Below are 15,624 nucleotides of genomic sequence, written 5' to 3' on the forward strand. Positions count from 1 at the left end.
CAGGATGTTGATAGAGGAGGATTCAGTGATGGTAACACCATTGAATGTAGAGAGGTTGTGGTTAGATTGTTATTGGAGATGGTCATTGCCTGGCATTTCTGTGGCACGAATGTCACTTGCCACTTATCATCCCAAGCCCGGATATTGTCCAGATTTTTGTTGCATGTGAACATGGACTGCTTCAGTATCTGAGGAGTCACAAATGGCACTGAACATTGTGAAATCATCGGCGAACATCCCCACTTCTGACCTTATGATGGAGGGAAGGTCATTGATGAAGCAGCTGACGATGGATTCCTTGGATAAGCATATGGATAATGCTGGGATAGTGTAGGTGGAGGGGCTTAGATTAGTTCACAGGTCGGCGCAACATCGAGGGCCGAAGGGCCTGTTCTGCGCTGTATTGTTCTATGTTCTATGATTGGGTCTCGGACACTATCCTGAGGAACTCCCGCAGAGATGTCCTGGAGCTGAGATGACTGATCTCAAACAACCACAGCCATCTTCCAAAGTGTGACTCCCATCAGTTTGAGTCTTGTCAGGGCCCATAGGTTTTGCAGTATCCAGCGTCTCCAACCATTTCTTGATATCACGTGGAGTGAATGGAATTGGCTGAAGCCTGGCATCTGTGATGCTGGGGACCACTGGAGGATGCTGAGATGGACCATCCACTCGGCACTTCTGGCTGAAGATTGCTCTGAAAGCTTCAGCCTTACTTTTTGCGCTGATGTGCTGGGCCCTTCCATCATTGAGCATGGGGATATTTGTGGAGCCTCCTTCTCCAGTGAATTGTTTAATTGTCCACCACCATTCACAACTGGATGTGGCAGGACTGCAGAGCTTAGATCTGATCCAATGGCTGTGGGTTTGCTTAGCTCTGCCTATCATTTGCTGCTTCGCTGTTTGGTGTGCAATTATTCCTGATTGGTGGCTTCATCAGGTTGGTGCCTCATTTTTAGTTTGCCTGGTGTTGCTCCCGGCATACCCTCCTAAACTCCCTGTTGAACCAGGGTTGATTCCCTGGCTCGATGGTAATGGTTGAGTGGGGGATATGCCAGGTCATGAGGTTACAGATTGTATTGGAGAACAATTCTGCTGCTGTTGATGGCCCACTCCGGCTCATGGATGCCCCAGTGTTGAGTTACTAGATCTGTACGAAGTCTGTCTCATTTAGCACAGTGATACTGCCACACAACACGATGGAGGTTATTCCCAATGTGAAGGCAAGACCTCGTCTCCACAAGGACTGTGTGATGCTCACTCTTACTGACACTGTCATGGACAGATGCATCTGCAGCTGGCAGGTTGGTAAAGATGAGGTCAAGTATGTTTTTCCCGCTTGTTGGTTCCCTCACCATCTGCTGCAGACCCAGTCTAGCAGCTATGTCCCGACCAGCTCGATCAGCAGTACTGCTGCCAAGCCACTCTTGGTGGTGGACACTGAAATCCCCCACCCAGAGTACATTCTGTGCTCTTACTACCCTCAGTGCTTCCTCTAAGTGTTGTTCAACATTGAGGAATACAAATTCATCAGCTGAGGGAGGATGGTACGTGGTAATCAGCAGGAGGTTTCCTTGCCCAGGTTTAACATGAAGCCATGAGGTTTCATAGAGTCAGGAGGCAATGCTGAGGGCTCCCAGAGCAACTCCCTCCTGACTGTATCCCACTGTGCCGCCCCGTCTGCTGGGCCTGTCCTGCCTGTGAGGCTGGACTTATCCAGGGATAGTGATGACAATGTCTGGGACAAGGTCTGGAAGGCATGAATTTATCAGCATAATTATGTCAGGCTAGAATGTGTTAATTAATTAATCCAACCAGTGATGATAATCAAGAGAATAAGTTTCAAATTCTCCCAAGTATGTGACTCCCAGTTCTGAATTCAGAGTGTGCAGCATTAAACACCCTGATTTCAGGTGGCAGACAGGCTGTGTTAGATCCCTTATGCACTACTCCAACTGTGCACAGGAGCCTCTGCAGCTGAGCAGAGCTATTGAAAGCTGCTGTGAGCTTGGAAAAGAGGTTATGGTTGAGACTGGAACAAGAGGAAGAACAGAGTTGTTTGTCTGATTGGAGGAGGCTGGAAATGTTGCTGGGACATTCGAAATGGGCTTCAGCAAATCTATTGACGATTTTGGGGTGTTGTTAACGAGGGAGTGGAGATGTAATTTTGAATCTGGTGGGCAATATTTATTCAAATTCCAGAGCTGTGAGACTATTGAGGGAGGAGGTTGGAGGAAATAATGGGGATTATTATAATGGGTGCAAACTGATTGAGTAAGAATCTGGTCATGTTTGGAGGGACCAGTCAGCAGAGTTACAGACTTGTTTCACTGCTGCTTTGGGTTGTCTATACAAATACAGGCAGAAATTTTCCCACTGAGAGGTGCTCATTACCTCACTCACAGAATGTCTCTCCTGAGGTACCTTATTCTGAATACTGAGTTCAAGTTACAAAACTACCATGGGACTGAGGTTCAAACTTATATATACATTCCACACTCATAATAGAACTTTTCACCCATAATTGTTTGCTTCCAGTAGAACTGAACGTTTCCAGACTTATTGTGGCAGTGAGTCCTTAACAAGCAGCAGATACACGGAACACCGTCACTGAGTGAAGCTGGTTGTGCCAATGAGAAGGTGGGTGTGAGCTGCTTTGTTGAGCCGCTGCAGCCCTGGTGCTGTGGGAGACCCACAATGCCCTTGGGAAGGGAATTCCAGGATTTTGACCCAGTGATGCTGAAGGAACAGGCGATATATTTCCAGGTCAGGATGGTGAGGGTGTTGGAGGGGAACTTGCAGGGGGTGGTGTTCCCATGTATCTTGTCCATCCAGATGAAAGTGGTTGTGGGTTTGGAAGGTACTGTCTAAGGAGCCTTGGTGAATGGGAAATGTATTTACAGTCAGAAAGTCATCTGCTTGTGGGATATATTGTTAATAAATCACCTTCATACAACACTTCATGGGTTATAAAGCTGCTGCGTTTTGTTTATTTCATTGGACATTGGTGAATCAGTGAGTTAGTGATAGGAGCAGGGCTCAGGTTCAGTCTTGGTAACTATTTTTAGGCCTACTTCGAAGAGCCGTAAAAATCCCCATCTACAGGAAATGTGGCCAGTCTGTGAAGGTCTTGAACATCCAGGCAGCTGGTATCCTACAGTCATGTGACTGTGCTCTGATGCCAATGAGACTTCACTGGGTATAAACTGACAGCTTGCAGAAACCACTGAAGCTCTAAAGATTAAACTTCCACACAGAGAACGTGTTGTCACTTTGTCCATTCCATTAGTGGGACCAGAACCTGGCCTAAGATCTCACCGTATTTAAACTACACCAACTCTCCCCGAAGCTAAGTATGGGCAGTGCTGGAGCAGTGCTCCTCTCCAGAGATTATACGTGGCCAGTTTATGCACTGTCTTCCTAGATTGAATAATTGAAGGTGCTTTAGGGATGACTAACTCAGTACAATAAGATGACTGGGACAAGTAATGTAATGTGGGGCCTTGGGGTCTATCTCTTTGACTTGGTATATAGTGCGATTCTGGTATAAAGCCTGTATACCAAATGTCAGAGTGAAAGAGAGAGGTACATCTCAATCTTCCTTCATTACCTATTACCTTGATGTTATCTTTAGGTCTGAAAACGAATCCCTTGTTTAATTCCTGTGGGTAATGTGTTGGTTCAGGTTTTGCTGGGGTGGAACACCTCTTGCTAACCTGCGGCTGCACGTTACGTTTTGGTGATAGTTTGCCCAGGAGCTTACTGAGGGAGTTAATAACACAAACAGCAGCAGGAGCAGAATCTGGGGCTCACAGACAGTCTGTCTTCCTTCAAAAATAAAACTTAAACATCGGAAACAAAGCAGGGGACGACAGAATGAATTAAGTGCGTCACAGCAAAATCAGAAAGTCAAAGGGAGATAGCGGGAACATCAGCAAGAAATAAGAAACAAAAAAAACTACCTTTTTAAAATGTATATTTCCTGAAATGATTCACATACAAAAGGGTGAAACTGCCTTTTAAAGATTGTTTGCTGCCTGGGAAAAGGGAGTTAGCTCGCCGTCATTAGCAGCTACCTATTAGAGTCTCAGAGAAGGACCGGGTTGAGGAGAGGTGATTGGGTAAATACTGGGCACTGGCTGCCCCTGTGAGAGGGAGCAGAACTCGGGCCGGGGCGGCGGGGGCACAGCGTAGAAATAAAGGGGCCCCCCTCATTCAAGGCAGTGACGACGAGAACCCTAATTCTGTCACCTTTTCGATGTGAAGCTCTCGTCCACACGGTGGGGCAGGCGGGTTATTGAATATTTTTAAGGTGATGATGGATCGATTCTTGACCAGCAGGAGAGACGAAGGGTTTTGGGGGGCTCGGTGGTTTCGCTGGGAACGTGGAGCTGAGGCCACTAGCATATCAGCTGCAAACTTATCAAATGGTACAACAGGTCTCAAAGACCAAATGATGTATACCTCGTATGTGCTTATTTCAGCCTTGAGAAGGTCCTTATGCCGATAATGACTAGAGCTAGCTTTCTATGTTTAATATATAAACACAGCAAGTGTTAGAATCTCCTGGGACAGCTGTTTTCATGAGTCTAGCATTGGAGATGCATAAATCACCCAGCAATCTATTACAATTTACAGAACCGAGGGAGTCTCTCATTTGTCACAAGTTACCGGATAAATTGCATATAAATAACAATTAACATTTGTTAAACTCAGCGGTGTTTATTCTTTAATTTTGTTTTCTACAACGCAGCAGTGACTGCACTTCAAAAACACGACCTGCCATTTGATTGTAGTGTAACGTTTCAGGGACCTCTGGTGGCTGTGAAAGGCGCTATATAAATATAAATCTTCCTTCTAGCAAATTCTCCTGTCAGCGGAGGTTTTGTTGAATCCAGGTGTTTCCAAGTAAGAATCATTTAGTGGCGCTGGTGTGTTGGCAGTGTGTAGGTAACGCACTTGCCTGGGAATTCTATCAGACTGGCTTCAAGACCCACCCTCCCATGGTGGTCAAAACTTATTGATGACAGGAGGCTCTGGGGGAGCAGTTGTAGTGTGTCCTTTGACCTGAACCAGGAGGCTGAGGTATTCCAGAAGTTTGTGACAACGCATTGATTCAGAAAAATATCTCATTAAATCAAACTGCCCCTCCTTTCCTGCAGAAAATGTTACCCAAAATGTTGACATTGTATGGTGCTGAAAGGACCAATGCTTTGGCAATGTGTCCCTGTCACAGCTCATCCACTGCTGAAGCCCTCACTCAGGACCCTTTCCTGTTTCTAGTTAAAAGCATAGGCCTGGTTCTCTCGGGCTCCTGGGCTGGATGGGGGTCACTAATGGGCCTGCATATGGTGCAGTGTGTGACAAATATACACAGCTTATGTACAGCTCCTCAGAGTGTGAGCTCCATCCTCTTTAAACCCATGTATAAACAAACATTAGTTTCACAATCAGTGAGAAGCTGAGCTGGTGTGAATAAGCAATTCCACGAAGGGCAGGCTGCAGGATGGGGTGACTTTACATTCTGCTGTGTTTCTGGTCACATCCTCACATTCTACTCCCTGTGACCTTCAGCTCATCTGAAACCCAGTTGTCAGTGCCCTGCCTCAGACCATCTCCCGTCCCCAATAATCCCCTGGCTTCCGGCCCGATACACCTCCATTTTATAGCTTCATCCATCTTTATTTCCTCAAGAGCCCCCTCCCCCATCTCTGTCACCTCACAAGTCAGGGGAATGCAGGGTTACAGGGATAGGGTGGGAGAGGTGTTCTTTGGAGAGTCAGTGTGGAGTCGATGGGCCAAATAGCCTGCTTCCACACTGCAGGGATTCTATGCTTTTTAAGTCCCAATATCCTCTCCAATATCAGATCCTCTGAGTCTAGTCCATTTAGTTTTCACACCTGAATCCCTGACCCAAAGGCTGGGACCTCAGCGATCTGTGGAACTAACAGTCATAGAGTCACAGAGATATACAACATGGCCTGCCTACTTTAACAAGTGAGAGGGAAAGGAACAGGCAAATAACAGAATTACAATTAGAGACAAAACTGTGAAAAAGAAGTAAAAAGAGGGAACAAGAGATGAAAGAAAAAAATAATGTCCTGATTTAAAATTTCGACAGCTTCAGTCGTCTGGGGCCCAAGCTCTGGAATATCATCAGAAATTCTCTCCCATCCTTGAAGAGTCTCCTTGACCAAGATTTCAAAAACTTGTCCTAACGTTGCCACATGTGACACTGTGTCAAGTTGAGCTTTTTAATGCTCCAATGAAACATCCCCAGAAAATTTATTGCAGCAATGGTGCTCTCGAAATGAAAGTTATTGGTTTTGGTAAATGGCAATTTCTGGGAACATGCAATGTGTATATTTGAGTGTGTGTATGATTTGGAGTTATTACTGGTCATAAATGTGAAGGAAGAAATTATGTTCAAGGAACATGACTTGCATTTCTCAGAGTTAATAGTGGAAAAGTGTTTGTTTCTTGTTCACATTGCAGGATAACACACACACAAACACAGTTCACCTCCCGACCAAGTAAAATATCCTGAAGTAAAATGCACTTTTCAACAACAACACCTCTGTGTCCAGTAAAGATCATTGCTAAATGCTCTTAATAGGTATTTTCTAATCAATCTGTTCAGACTTGCAATTTCCCACTTCTGGAGTAGGTGGGACTTGAACCCAGGCCTCCTGGCTCAGAGGTATAGGCATTGCCACATCAGTAACTGAATAAAGAAGTATAAGGACAGTTAAATATATCAGCCAAGCGGAATAAAAGCAGAAAACTCCCAATAATTGCAACTCCCAACAGTATTTAGCACTGCTGCCTCGGGGACCAGGTTCAATTTTATCCTTGAGTGACTGTCTGTGTGGAGTTTGCACATTCTCCCCGTGTCTGCGTGGGTTTCCTCCCACAGTCCAAAGATGTGCAGGTTAGGGTGGGTTGGCCATGGGAAATGCAGTGTTACAGGGATAGGATGGGTCTGGGTGGGATACTGTTCACAGGGTCAGTGTAGACTTGATGGGCTGAATGGCTGCTTCCACACTGTAGGGTTTCTATGATTCTAATTACAGGGGGTTCTGCTAAAAAGTGATAGCTGTGTTGCTGCACATAATTGTGTAATAGAAAGTTGTGCTACAGGAATAACAGGTCCTAATGGACAAAACAGAGTTAGAAGCAGACCCACCATAAAATATCACTCAAAATTACTCAAAAAATACTCAAACTCCTAACACAAAGGACAGCACAGTTTGAACAAATGTTTAATTCATATCTAATAATGAAATAAAAGTAAATTTAACACCTTATCTTGAAAAATTGTCAAGATGACTTGATGGAGGAGGAGGTTTTGAGGTTGCTGTGTGGTTGATGTGGGGGCTGAGGGTCGTCATCATCATTATCATCATCATCATCACCTGCACGTGCAGTTGTGTTTGCAGGGTTAGGGCAAAGCATAGATAATCCAGAAGTGGATGGCTGTGGTTCATTGTCTTCTGACTGTTTGTTGGGGGGTTGGCTTTAAAAAAAAGACATCCAGTTTTTGCTGCTTTGTCCTGTCTCTTTCATGAAGCAGCTGTTCATAGGATGACAAATAAGATTTTATTCCCAGAACGGATACCCTACTGTGTTCTGCATTGTAACCGTTATCCTTTAAGAGCTGTAACTGCTTCTCATTTTCCCTCAGGATTAAAGACAAAACAGAAGTGGAAAGGTCTGGTGATGCTGCATCCTGGACTACTACATCTTCATCTCCAGTGTCCACTTCCCCCTCGGTGACAAGTTGTTGTAGAACAGCTGTAGAGAGAGGTCTTCATAGACTCTAGCAGCTCTTCAACATCCTCACTCTCCACTTCTTCACATCCAACTTGTTTTGCAACATCGACACAGTGTTCTTTGATTCTTGGGAGCTCCTTTGATGGATCAAAGCCTTCAAAATCTTGAAAAATAAAATCTGGGAGAAGCTTCCACCAAACTGAATACAAGCATTCCCACTGACATCACCCTAGGCCTCCACGATAATGTCTATTGCATTCTTGATGTTAAAGCTCTTCCAAAATTGAAGACTACTGTCCTTATCCCCCTCAGTGCTGCAATCAGCCTCTTAAACATGCACCTTTAAATAATAAGCTTTAGAAGCTGCTATTATATCCTGGTCCATGGGTTGAAGGAGAGAGGTTGTATTTTGGGGTAGAAGTAGCAGTTTGATGTTTTCTGAAAGCTCACCAACGGTGGGAGGATGGCTCGGTGCATTATCCAGGATGAGGAGATTCTTGAAATCCAAACTCTTTTTTTACTGCAATACTTTGCAAAACATCTTCCAAAACATCAACAATAAGGTCTGAAAACATTTGCCCCGTCGTCCAAACTGTTTTCTAAATGGAACACCTAGAATAGACTTATGGTAACCTTTCAAGGCTCAGGGCTTGGCAGTGTGGTATGCCACCACAGGCTTAAGCTTTAAGTCTTCACTGGCATTGGCACTCAGCAGCACAGTCATACAATCCTTCGCCACCCTAAAGCCTGGAGTACGTGCTTCATTCATAGAAACGTAGGCTCTTGATGGCATTCGCTTCCAATATAAATCCGTCTCATCCAAATTGAAAATTTGATTTAAGTTGTAGCATTCTTCATCAATTTTTTTTACTTTGGGAGGAAATGCATCACATGCTCCTTGTCTGTGCTGGCAGCTTCCCTACATAACTTTAAGTCATGAAGAGCATAATGGTTCTATAAAACAGCAAACCAGCCATTGCTAGCACTAAACACAGGCACATCTACAGGGTTTTCAGCTTTTTTTGTTAGATCTTCATAAATTAGTAAGCCTTTCTCCTTTATGTGAGAAAGGTGGTCCCAGTTTGCTGCTTCATTTGATCTTCTATCCACACACTTAGATGCTGCTCCATCTCAAGTTCAGATGTGTTCATACTCAGACCCGTTCCAGCAATACAGTTTACTTTAATCTTTTCTGCATTGTCTGTAATGGTGTGTAAGGTAGACTCCTTCATTCCTGTTAATGCAAACTATATCACATGTTCTCTTATTCGCCTCAAAACGCTTTATAACATCGAGCTTCTCTTCAGTGTTATAGCATTTGTTTTCCACTCACCATCCACAATTTTATCATCAGGACACTTCCGACTAACATTTTTGTCACTTTGTCCTTGCATTTTCGTGGGTTTCGTGGCAGAATTTGCATAAGAAAACCTGGAGTACTATACCCCTCACAGAAAGTGTGATGATTGCGTGTGACTGGTGTGAAGACTCTCAGCACTAACATTGCGTGTGCAAAGCCCGATGTCAGTGTGCACCAACGGAATCACCTCATGGCCAACACAAGTTTGTGTTTTAGAAATAGCATTCCCCATTGCACACGTTAGTCACCTTATAGTCAATGCCTGTTGCTGGAACACATGTTATAGCAGAACCAGCTGTATTTGAAAGTGAGGATGGAACTGGGAGGCAGCTTGAAAATCTGTTATAGAGTGGCACCCAGTGGCCACAGGCTGTAATTGTCTTGTAACAGAAAGATGCGAGAAGTTGAATGGGAAATAGCATCAGCCCAGAATGGGAAAGAGTAAGGGCTGATGTAGTGCAGTGTTGTAAAGTCACAGAGCTCTACAGAATACAGACAGGCCCTTCGATCCAAACGGGTCCGTGCCAACCAAAATGTCCATCCTCGCTAACCCCATTTCTCTGCACTTGGCCAATATCCTTCTAAACCTTTCCTGTCCATGTATTTGTCCAAATGCCTTTTAAATGTTGTTAATGTACTCACCTCAACCACTTCTGCTGGCAGCTCAGTCCATCTGTGTACTACCCTCTGTAAAACACACTTCCCTTCAGGTTCCCATGTATTCCTTCCCTTCTTACCTTAAACTGGTGCCCTCTAGTGCTCGATTCCCCAGGCCTGGGAAAGAGACTGAGTGCATTCACCTTATCCAAGGTTCTCATGATCTTATACACTTCTATATGGCTCCCCCCTCAGTCTCCTACACTCTCAAGAAAAATGTCCCAGCTTGTCCAACCTCTCCCTATAACTCCGTTCTTTGAGTTCTAGCAACATCCTTGTAAATTTCTCCTGCACTCTTTTCTGTTTAGTAACATCTTTCCTATAGCAGAGAGACCAAAACCGACCACAATACTCCAAGTGGGGCCTCACCAACATCCTGTACGACTGCACCATAACTTCCCAACATCTGTACTCAGTGCCCTGACTGATGAAGGCCAGTTTGCCAAAAGCAGTCCTCACTGCCCTGTCCACCTGTCACTCCACTTTCAGTGCACTTGAACTCCAAGGTCCCTCTGTTCCACTACACTCCTTAAGGCCCTAACATTCATCTTGAAACTTCTTGCTTGATTTGACTTTCCAAAATGCAACACCTCATACTTATCTATATCAAACTCCATGTGGCATTTCTGCGCCCATTTCCCCAACCGATCAAGATCCTGCTGCAATTTCTGATAGCCTTCCTCACTGTCCATGATGCCGCGTATTTTAGTGTCATCCGCAAACTTACTAATCACGCCTTGTACATTCTTATCCAAATCATTGATGTAGATAACAAACAGCAATGGGCCCAGCACTGACCCCTGAGGTACACCACTAGTCACAGGCCTCCAGTCAGACAAACATCCTTCCACTGTTACTCTCTGCTTCCTACCATCGAACCAATTGTGTATCCATTTCGCCAACTCTCCCTGGATTCCATGTGAACCAATTGTGTATCCATTTCGCCAACTCTCCCTGGATTCCATGTGATCTAACCTTTCAGAGCAGCACACCATGTGGAACCTTATCAACGGCCTTACTGAAATCCATACAGACTACGTCTACTGCCCTGCCCTCATCAACCTTCCTGGTCACTTCTTCAAAGAATTCTAACAAATTCGTGAGGCATGATCTCCCACAGTCAAAGCCATGCTGACTACTCCTGATCAAACCCTGTCTTTCTAAACACATCTCATCCTGCAGTTATGGAGAAGGACACAATGACTTCTGGCTGCTCGCCGTCCCCCGTAAGAATATTCTGCAGCTGCTCTGAGTCATCTGGACCCTGGCACATGGGAAGTAACACACCATCCTGGGTTCCTTCTGCAGCTACAGAATCTCCGGTCTGTCCCCCGAACTATCGAGTCTCCAGTCATTGAGGGCATGTTTACCTTTACCTTTGCCCACTGTCGTAGGGCCGGCAACCCAGCCACTGCTGTTTTCCCCTGAAAGGTCATTGACCCCCTCAACAGTACCCAAAATGGTATGTCTGTTTTCAAGGGGAATGGCCACAGAGGATTCCTGCACACTCTGCCTACTCCCTTTGCCTTTCCTGGTGGTCACCCAGCCACTCTCTGCCTGCACGTTATGTGTGACCACCTCGCTAAAACTCTTATCTACGATGTGCTCAGCATCTTGGATGGCCCTGAGTGCATCCAGCTCAGGCTCCAGCTCCCTAACACGATCCTCCAGGGGATGTAGCTGGGTGCACTTCCCACAGGGGTAGTCATCGGGGATGATGGGGTTCTCCCCTGAGCCTCTACATCCTGCAGGAGGAGCATGATGCTGCCCTAACTGCCATCTCACATGCTCTAAGACTAAAGAGGAAAGTTAAAATGATCTACCTGAGTTTCCCCAATACTATTTGCTGAGCTGCTGCTCACTGAAGCTGGCACCTTATGCCTCACTTTACTACAACAAATTCTCACAGCACACCTCCCCTCCTTACTTTTATTTTTGGTTAGAGATGGAGGGAGGGAGGGAAACCCTTACAGGGGTGTTACATTTGGGGTTTACATACTCCCTAAGCCCAGGCCCATAACAAGCTGCTCCTCAGTGCAGGTGACTGTTTCCAGGCTCTAAAATATGCACCAAAGCGATGTGTTCTTGTTCGCCCTCTGTTGTCCAGCAGTAGTGTTCCCTACCTTGAGGAGGGGCTTCTACACCCAAAGGGTTGTGAATCTGTGGAATTCCCTGCCCAGTGAAGTAGTTGAGGCTTCCTCATTGGCTGTTTTTAAAGCTAAGATAGGTAATTATTTGAACAGGAGAAGAATTAAGGGTGATGGTGCGAGGGTGGGTAAGTGGAACTGACGCCATGAAAAGATCAGCCATGATCTTACTGAATGGCAGAGCGGGCTGGAGGGCGGATGGGCCACTCCTGCTCTTGGTTCTTATGTTGTAATGTACCTTCAAACTAGGAAGCTCCGTTTCAAGTCCCCCTGCTTCACAGGTATGTAATAATATCTCTGAGCAGGTTGATTTTGAAATAGCTGTAATGTAAAGGACAGTTGGGAAGCTTGGGAGAAGTGACCAGACAACAGGACTTTACAAGATAACAGGAACTGCAGATGCTGGAGAATCTGAGAAAACAACGTGTAGAGCTGGATGAACACGGCAGGCCAAGCAGCATCAGAGGAGCAGGAAAGCAGAAAAAAATTTCCTGCTCTGATGCTGCTTGGCCTGGTGTGTTCATCCAGCTCTACACCTTGTTATGTCAGGACTTTACAAGTACACTTTATCCACAATTCTAGACTATTCAATCTTAGTCAAAATATAATGGTTCGACCATTTGTTCCAATGCACCCACATTTCTTCAGCTTGTCCCCGTCTGATTCCAATGTGTAATAATCTGCCAGTTGTCAAGTTCCATTTTCACCTGAAACTGCAGGTGACCAATTACCCTTAAAACAGCTCAGAACAATTGAGCTCCTGGTAAGGTTGGACAGTTTAATTTTATTAAATCTATTTGGAAGGTGGGGCAATTTAATGCCATCTACCAGTGCTAGTGTTGTTTGTCTATCATGGCAAAGCGTTCTAAAACAATCTGTTCTGCTTTCTGTTTCTCAGGCTGCCTTTCTGCTTTCATGAGCTATGGTTGATCAGTCCATTTTTGCTGTGTTTATGGACAGAGTGGATGTTGGGAAGATGCTAGGAGAGTCTAGGACCTGATGGCACAGCCTTAGAGCAAAGGAAAGACCTTTTAGAAGAGAGATAAGGAGAAACTTCTTCAGCCAGAGAGTGGTGAATCTATGGAATTCACTGCCACAGAAGGCTGTGGAGACGAGGTCATTGAGTACATTGAAGACTGAGATAGACAGGTTCTTAATTATCAGGGGGATCGAGAGTTACGGCGAGAAAGCAGGAGAATGGGGTTGAGGAACTTATGGGCCATGATTGAATGGGCAGACTTGATGGGCCGAATGGTCTAATTTCTGCTCCTATGTCTTATGATCTGATGAGACCAGCTCCAGGAATGAGGAATTTCAGTTCTGGAGATTGGAAACTCTGGGATTGTGCTCCTGAAGGAAGATAAAACTGAGGGTTGATCTAATTGTACAAAAAAGGAGCAGGAGAAGGTGAAACTTCCCCTCCAGCAGGAGGCATCATTTAAAATGGTTGTGGCTGATCAAATTACTCAAAATCGTAAGGTGTCTGGACTGAGTAGGTCGGGGGAAGACCTACTACTTGTGAAAGGCTGGAAAATGAGGGGCAGATAATTCATAAAAGCAACTTTGATGATGTACACCTTTTGCATGAAGAGAGAGTTTTTATCATTTGTTCATCAGAATTTGTGGCATTGGCCAAACCAGCATTTATTGCCCATCCCTAGTTGCCCCTTGAGAAGGTGGTGGTGAGCTGCCTTCTTGAACCGCTGCAGGCCCCCTGCTGTAGGTGGACCCACAATGGCATTAGGGAGGGAATTCCAGGATTTTGACCCAGCGACACTGAAGGAACGGACGATATATTTCCACGTCAGGAGGGTGGGGTGTTTGGAGGGGAACTTGCAGGGGTGGTGTTCCCATATGTTTGCTGCCCTTGTCCTTCTAGATGGAAGTGGCCGTGGGTTTGGAAAGTGCAGTCTGAGGATCTTTGGTGAATTTCTGCAGTGTATCTTGTAGATAGTACACACTGCTGCTACTGAGTGTCGGTGGTGGAGGGAGTGGGATGTTTGTGGATGTGGTGCCAATCAAGCGGCTGCTTTGTCCTGGATGGTGTTGAGCTTCTTGAGTGTTGTCGGGGCTGCCCTATCCAGGCAAGTGGGGAGTGTTCCATCACACTCCTGACTTGTGCCTTGTAGATGGTGGACAGGTTTTGGAGACTCAGGACGTGAGTTACTTGCTGCAGGATTCCCAGCTTCTGACCTGATCTTGTAGCCACTGTGTTTATGTGGTGAGTCCAGTTGAGTTTCTGGTCAATGGTAACTCCCAGGATGTTGATGTCGGGAGATTCAGTGATGGTAACACTATTGAATGTAAAGTGGCGGTGGTTAGATTGTCTCTTATGGAGATGGTCACTGCCTGGCATCTGTGTGGCACTAATGTTACTTGCTACTTATTAGCCCGAGCCTGGATATTGTCCGGATCTTGTTGTATGTGAATACGGACTGCTTCAGTTTCTGGGGAGTCATGAATGGTGCTGAACATTATGTAATTATTGGTGAACATCCCCACTTCTGACCTTATGATGGAGGGAGGATCATTGATGAAGCAGCTGAAGGTGGTTGGGCCGAGGACATTATGCTGAGGAACTCTTGCAGAGATGTCCTGGAGCTCAGATGATTGACCTCTCACAACCACGACCATCTTCCTATGTTCAGGTCTGACTCCAACCACCAGAAAGCTTGCCCCCTGATGCCCATTGATTCCAGTTTTGCCAGGACTCCGTGATGCCACACTTGGTCGAATGCAGGCTTGATATCAAGGGCAGCCACTCTCACCTCACGTCTGGAATTCAACTCTTCTGTCCATGTTTGCACCAAGGCTGTAATGAGGTCAGGAGCTGAGTGGCCCTGGCAGAACCCAAACCCCGACGTCACTGAGCAGGTTACTGCTGAGCAGGTGCTGCTTGATGGCACTGTTACTGACACCTTCCATTGCATTACTGATGATTGAAAGTAGACTAATGCGACAGTAATTGGCCAGGTTGGATTTGTCCAATGTACTTTTTGCATACAGGACAGACCTGGGCAATTTTGTAAATTGTCGGGTAGATACCAGTGTTGTAACTCCATTGGAACAGCTTGCCTAGGGGAGCGACAAGTTCTGGAGCACAAGTCTTCAGTACTGTTGCTGGAATGTTGCCAGGGCCCATTGGCTTTGCACTATCCAGTGTCTCCAACTGTTTCTTGATACCACATGGAGTGAATGGAATTGGCTAAAGACTGGTGCCTGTAATTGTGGGGACCACTGGAGGAGGCTGAGATGGACCATCCACTCGGCACTTCTGGCTGAAGATTGCTGTGAAAGCTTCAGCCTTATCTTTTGCACCGATGTGCTGGGCCCTTCCATCATTGAGGATGGGGATATTTGTGGAGCCTCCTCCTCCAGTGAGTTGTTTAATCGTCCACCACCATTCACACTGGATGTGACAGGATTGCAGAGCTTAGATCTAATCCATTGGTTGTGGGATTGCTTAGCTCTGTCTATCACTTGCTGCTTTCGCTGTTTGATGTGCAAGTAGCCCTGTTTGGTGGCTTCAGTACGTTTATACCTCATTTTTATGGCATGCCTGGTGCTGCTCCCAGCGTGCCCTCCTGCACTGTCCATTGGACCTGGCTCGATGGTAGTGCTTGAGTGGGGCATATGTCAGCTATGAGGTTACAGGTTGTGCTGGAAGCAGACTCAATTGAGCCAATG

The sequence above is a fragment of the Stegostoma tigrinum genome, chromosome 1 (genome assembly GCF_030684315.1).
Source record: "Stegostoma tigrinum isolate sSteTig4 chromosome 1, sSteTig4.hap1, whole genome shotgun sequence".
NCBI classification, from domain to species: domain Eukaryota; kingdom Metazoa; phylum Chordata; class Chondrichthyes; order Orectolobiformes; family Stegostomatidae; genus Stegostoma; species Stegostoma tigrinum.